Source organism: Triticum dicoccoides, chromosome 2B (assembly GCF_002162155.2).
Source record: "Triticum dicoccoides isolate Atlit2015 ecotype Zavitan chromosome 2B, WEW_v2.0, whole genome shotgun sequence".
Lineage (NCBI taxonomy): Eukaryota > Viridiplantae > Streptophyta > Magnoliopsida > Poales > Poaceae > Triticum > Triticum dicoccoides.
The window spans coordinates 570,588,498-570,594,874 of record NC_041383.1 but is presented as its reverse complement, the minus strand read 5'-3'; positions in this window follow the sequence as shown (position 1 = coordinate 570,594,874).

The window sequence follows — 6,377 nt, the reverse complement described above, 5'->3', positions numbered from 1 at the left end:
GGAGGTGAGTCGGAGATTACAAAATTTAAGCTTAACTTCCAATGTTAGGGGTAATGTGAATAAAGTGAGTTCCCTACAAATGGAATCTATGGTGAGAACCTATATGACAAGCAAGCTAATACACTAGATAAGATAGAACAACAAGCTAGCTAGCAAGCAAACACAAGTACAGGTACAAAAATGGATTAACCACACAAGTTGAATACATAGATGTGCCAATTGCTAATCTCCGCTAGAGAGGTACGAAAGCTAAAACTCCTGAACGCCACCAAGTGGCTCAACCTAGTCTCCCTTCGGGTCACCCTAATGGATGAGCCTCAAATCACTCGTGGTTGGTCTTGAAGGCGGCCATCGGACATTTTAAAACTTCCCTGGATTACACCACATGAAAGAAAGCTTTCAGGCTTTACTTCTAGCGCATATGAGTCCCAAATCTCCAAAAGTAACAAGTATTGGTGATGCACAAGTATGGTGACTACAAATTGGTTTGGTGGAAGTGTAGATCAGGTGATTCTCTTTCGATCATCATGGTTTGGTGGAGTTTGAGTGGAGGGATGAAGAGAAATCAAGCTTTTAGGGTGTTGGCAATGGTAGAGCAACTCAAATGGAAGATTTGGTCTAGAGGTGGGATAATGGTGGAGAAACTCAAATAAAAACTTGTTTGTTTAGCTGGTTTGCTATTGTAACCTCTTGCTCTATGTTGGTTTCAATTTCAATTATATAAACAATTATTTTCTCATGCCATGTTCATTACTAGAATCAAAACAGAGCCAATAATGTTCTTTAGTCAAGCATGTATGTTTCTGGTATCCGTCTGTAATCTTGAGGTGTTGTGGAGTTTCCCACACTTCCATTATGTCAATGGTGTTTTTTCTTAACTGATTTCTCTGATGATATGAACAATAACATATCATGTTAATCCTATTTTAAATTATGTATCTATCTTGATTTGCCAAAATAAAATGAGATGAAATAGATAATATAGTGGTCATAGTACAAGGAGATATGTTCATTTCATGATGTTATTATGTACTTAGCAATAAAAGACATGCTAGTATAATCCTATCCATTTTACCACTGAATTGGTTTATCAAAATGTGTTTCATATGCATGCTAAACCTTTTATTTGTCTGTTTATTTCTCTTTCAGAATACTAGCACATTTATGATGGAAAAGTCTTCTGAAGATAATGAGACAACCTCATTGTTTCTCTATGGTAAAGCAAATAATGCAAATAAGAAGGCAAACTATATTCAAGATAGCAAGACAAACCCAAAGTCATGTCTTGATGTAGTGTCCGAGATACCGGCCACTACTGTTGGCGCAAGCTCTTCAAAGGCTCTACGCAAATTAGTTCAGCTTCTTCAGTATCAACTCCAAACCAAAAAACATTATTCAACTATGCTCCGACAAGAAGTTGAATCACCAAGGAAGACTCTGGAGAAATCAGATGCACACTTTCTTGCACAAAAACAAAACCGATGAAGGATCTCAAAGCTAAACAAGGGAATGTTCATTAGCTTGCTAAGGTTCTTGTCGCCATAGTGGATACTCAGGATGGCGTTTCTTAAGTTTTGTTGAAGTGGTTTTAGTTCTCTGGACTTGTTTTGTTGTTTCTTTTATTTGCATTGTTGGCAAAATTTGATGCCTAGTGTATGTAATCTATTGTTATGTTGTTGCGTTTATTTTCATTCACGACAAATTTTGATGCTGAGTGAATGTAATATGTGTACTTTTCTATTGTAAAGTACATGTTATTGATAATTACTATGTGTTGCTTCCCGTGGTCCACTAATGGACCAAATGTACCATTGACCGTTTACAACGGCCAAACGCATCACGATCGTGAATGAGTCAAAAGATAACGTGGGCGCAAATGAGACGAAAGCACAACACATCGTAAATGGGCCCAAACACATGACACGCTATTAATGGGTTGAAAGACACCACGAACTAAAAATGGCCCAAATACATGATGGGTCGTTGATGGACCGAAAGACATTAAGGGTCAAAATGGCCCAAAGGCGCCATAGACAATTAACGGGCCGAAATACATCACATACCGAAAATGACAAAGGACAAAACGGGTCATCAATGGGCCGAAAGATACCATAGACTATAAATGGGCACAAAAGCACCACAAGCCACTAATGGGACGAAAACACCACATGTCACATATGGGCTAAAAGGCACAATGGGACACACATGAGCCGACAGAATCAACAGGCTATAATCATGTCAAATTACCCAAGGGTCAGTAATGGGCTGAATTCACACATGCTACAATGGGTCGTGTGGACCCGAGTTGTAAATGGGATGTTTGCAAGTAGGCCACTAGGGGGCATTTTATGGGCTAGACACACTAAGGTTCCACTAAGTCCCGTGGGCCATAACCAGGTCTCTAACTAGGATAACCTTTTTTTTAACTAAATGGAACTCTATTGTGTCATGTCATGTGTCGTCTTAGGAACTGCGCATGTGGACAGTTGTGTACATGACACTTGTTCCAATAAGTAGTTGACATGTGGCTTCCACGACGAATAGGATGTTGACGTGTGGTGTATTAGTAGGTGGCCATGTTGTTAACGCGTATCGGATCCAGAACCCACACACGTTAGCTTAACAACGACGCGTTACGACCATTCCATGACGTGTCATTTTATGTCATGGAAGAGCACACTTCCATGATGCGAAAGCGATTATTGTCATGGAACTCATCTACAAGAACACAAGTATGATTATTTTGATGTTGCCATAAAACGTCATGAATGTACTTGGATGACAATAAAAGTGACCTACTATGACAACGTGTATCATCACGGATGTGCATTTTTTAGTGTTAGTCTCACTAACCACATTGTCATCAAGACAAAAATATAATTAGGTACTATACACACTTGCAGAGAGGATTCCATTACCTGGAAATTCATTGCAAATGGGGCATACTCTTCTTTGTCGGCCTACGCGGCCCCGTCGCACGTCTCGCATCCCAAATTTGGGGCCACCAATATGGACTATGCATGCATAGCCTAAATGCAAGTTTTTTGCTTGTCTTGTCCTTCACTGTAAAATTCTCACGATAGTATGCTTGCTATGCGCAGATGGCCCAATGACCCTAGGTGCCAACTCTGCCTTCAAGCGCCAACAACTATGACCTATCTTCAATTTCTTTGTCGTCATTTGAAAAAATGTAACCGCCTCAACGGATGAGGATTTACCAACGTCCAATTTTTACCGGAATTAGATGATGTGTCAAATATGGTGGGACGACTGTTGGGAAACGTAGTAGAAAACAAAAAAAATCGCCTTACGAACACCCAAGAACAATATGAAGATGCATATCGGGTCTGGATAAACGATCATTACCGACTCTGGAGTGCAGAGGAAGTAGACAAGTCAGTGTAGATCATACTTGGAGTCCCTCAAACATCGATGACGATCCCACAAACCACCCTCGAACCATCCCTCGAATGGAAGACCGAAGGCACCACCTTTCTACTTGGTTGCAAGCGTACAATCTTCATGATTCGGCAGCGCTTCGCCGTCCAGAGCTAATCATCGCCAAAGAATTAGAGGGAGGAGATATGAATCACATGGGGCTTCTAATTATGAGGATTAGAGGTGTCTAGTGCTAGCTCTAATTAGTTAACTCAGACCAACTAGAACTAGAACTAGATCAACTAGAGGAGGCTCCAAAACTTGTGTCATCAGGCAGCCACCAAGGGGGAAGGGGTCCCCCTTGGTGCGCCGGCCTAGGGCGGGAGTTGGACTCCCACCCCTAGCAGGATTCGGCCTCCTATAGTGGGAAAGGGGTGGGGGGTGGGTGGGGGTGGGGGCGTCTCCCTATTCGGCCCTTGTGGCCCAATTCCTTCTCCATCTCTTGGCTTTATTAGACCCACTGATATTAAATTACATATACATTCATTCTAAAAAAATTCAGAGCATTATATGTATAATTTAACATCCCCGTAAATATTTTCCACCTATATATAATTAATCAGTAATACCCAGTATTACCCGATATTCACCAAAACGCTTCCGGAACCTCTCAAAACTATTTCGAATATTAATGAAACAATTCCACAAATATATTCTCATTACCCATGTACCACTAACACTCAGCAGGTCATGATTACCTTAAGCTTGTCACCCCGTAGGTTCCGGTAAATCATAGACATGAACGAAACCCCTTCGTTCAATGACAGATAGCGGAACCATGGACATCCATATCGGTCCCCATGATTACACAAATGATATTCAAGTGAACCTTTGGTTATCATGTGATGTTCCCTTTGCTTCGCAATACTTTACAAAACCTGGTGTGCATTGGTATCCTCCTAAGTCATCACCATTCTCACTATACCGTTGCTCCCATTACTGATTTTGTTCTTCTTTCTCGTTAAGATGTTCCGGCATCCCTGTGACATAGTCACCTGTATCTGGAAAGACGATGATGGATGCCGTCACACCGAGAGGGCCCTAAGAATATCTCTCCATCACTTGAGGAGAAAATCCAACTCTCGAGCTATCGGTCACTTGCCAAACTTTCCGGTGAACCTGAAAGTTGTCGTTATGATCACCTTGTTAAAGATGACGTTTGAGCAACCCCAAAGCCCACCATCCAGTAGGAAGTGATCGAGATACTCTCATGGTCTAAGGAACTAAAACACATGCTAACCCTTTGTGTTATAACAGATGATTTCAAACGATCACAAAGTATAACCACTACTGCAGGATGCTGCTAACGGACACTACGATCAGAGACCCTTTGACGAAACTGTGTGCGATGCATTAATCGCAATCGATGATGTAAAAAACTGTCAAAAAAGATGCAAAACATTTGTGATGGCAAAGCCATCAAACACGGTTAATATTTTAGTTGCATGTGTGATGCGGGGCATACGGTTTAGTTCAATGAACTGTTTGCGATGAGGAAGAAGAACATAAACATGCAGCCACATGCAGGCATGTGCGACATACGATATACAGTTCAGTCGGTTTAGCTGTTTGTGATGAGGCGGAACAACATAAATGGGAAACCAGATGAAGGTGTGTGCGATATAAGGCATACAATTCACTCAGATGAACTGTTTGTGATTAGGCAACACAACAGAAACAGTCAGCCAGATCAAGGTATGTGCGATATACGGCAAACAGGTTCCTAATTAGAAATGTGTGTGAAGACCCATAATAACATAGACAATTTATGCCAATAAGTCGTGTGTGTTGTGGGCAAACGTTTGCTAGTATATGATTGTCAGCGATTGATGAATTCATCACCGACGGGTTTCCTAGTATGGTCCGTGTGCGTTGTCATTGCATACAGAACAACAATATATGTACTTATAAGGACTTGATTCCATAACCAAATTGAACTTCCAATTACATAGGTGGCTAGTAGACAGATGATCTTTGCACACACCAAAGTATGTTAAAAAATGCCTAGAAAACTCAAACATGCATAAAAAAGCAAAACAAACGCTGAATAATTTCATATTTTTAGGACGACACTCCTATAGTTGCATGTTGCCTCTGAAAATAAATCAAGGCAGGAAGAAATAGTGTATGTCGTTTTGCACACATATAGGTGACAAATTCCCTCATGGAACAATGAGGCTTCTTGAGAGAAGCTCCAGTTTGTAAGAAGTTTATACCAAAGCTTGTCCCAAATTAGACTATTTTTTACCACAACATGTTGGTGCCATGTCATAACACCATGCGATGTTTCATGATTTTGAGGCGAATTTTGGATTTACAGTAATTTTAAAACCAGGTTTCTCAACATTTACTGTCTAGTCGGCACCGCCCTGGATTGGCTTTTTCCTCGTGGGCCCCAAATGTTAGAATCCAAATCTGCCACTGCCATGCAGCTTCTACTCTCAAGAATTACATCCCATTTGGTGTGCTAGCTGAAAATAAGTTTGGTGGGTGTGGCTGGGTGCTAAGAACTTGCAGGTTCTGTAATGAACAAAGATCAAAGCCCGGTATGAAAGAAAATATGGGTCAAACCCTAGTTGAAAAGGGCAACAATATCTAAGTCCAACTTACAAAAGGTACAAGAGCATGAGGATTAATTGTTCATAAGGTTTACACATAACCTGTATTGAACAGGGCAATAACATCTAACTCAACCAAAGATTTTGGTAATCGCAATCAAATGGACCCGTCCGATCCATAAAATCAAGATCCCGGTACAAAAGATGTACTGGTCCATGATGATGACAAGTTGTTGTAAATATAAGCCGAGCACGATCAGAAGCCCCTAGGTCCACCTGAAACTTCTTTTTATGTTGTTCAACATACAGTTCCGTGATAAATTTCTTGTTGAAAAACTTAATCCTCGGGGACAATAGTGCCCTCACATTCCTCATGAAGAA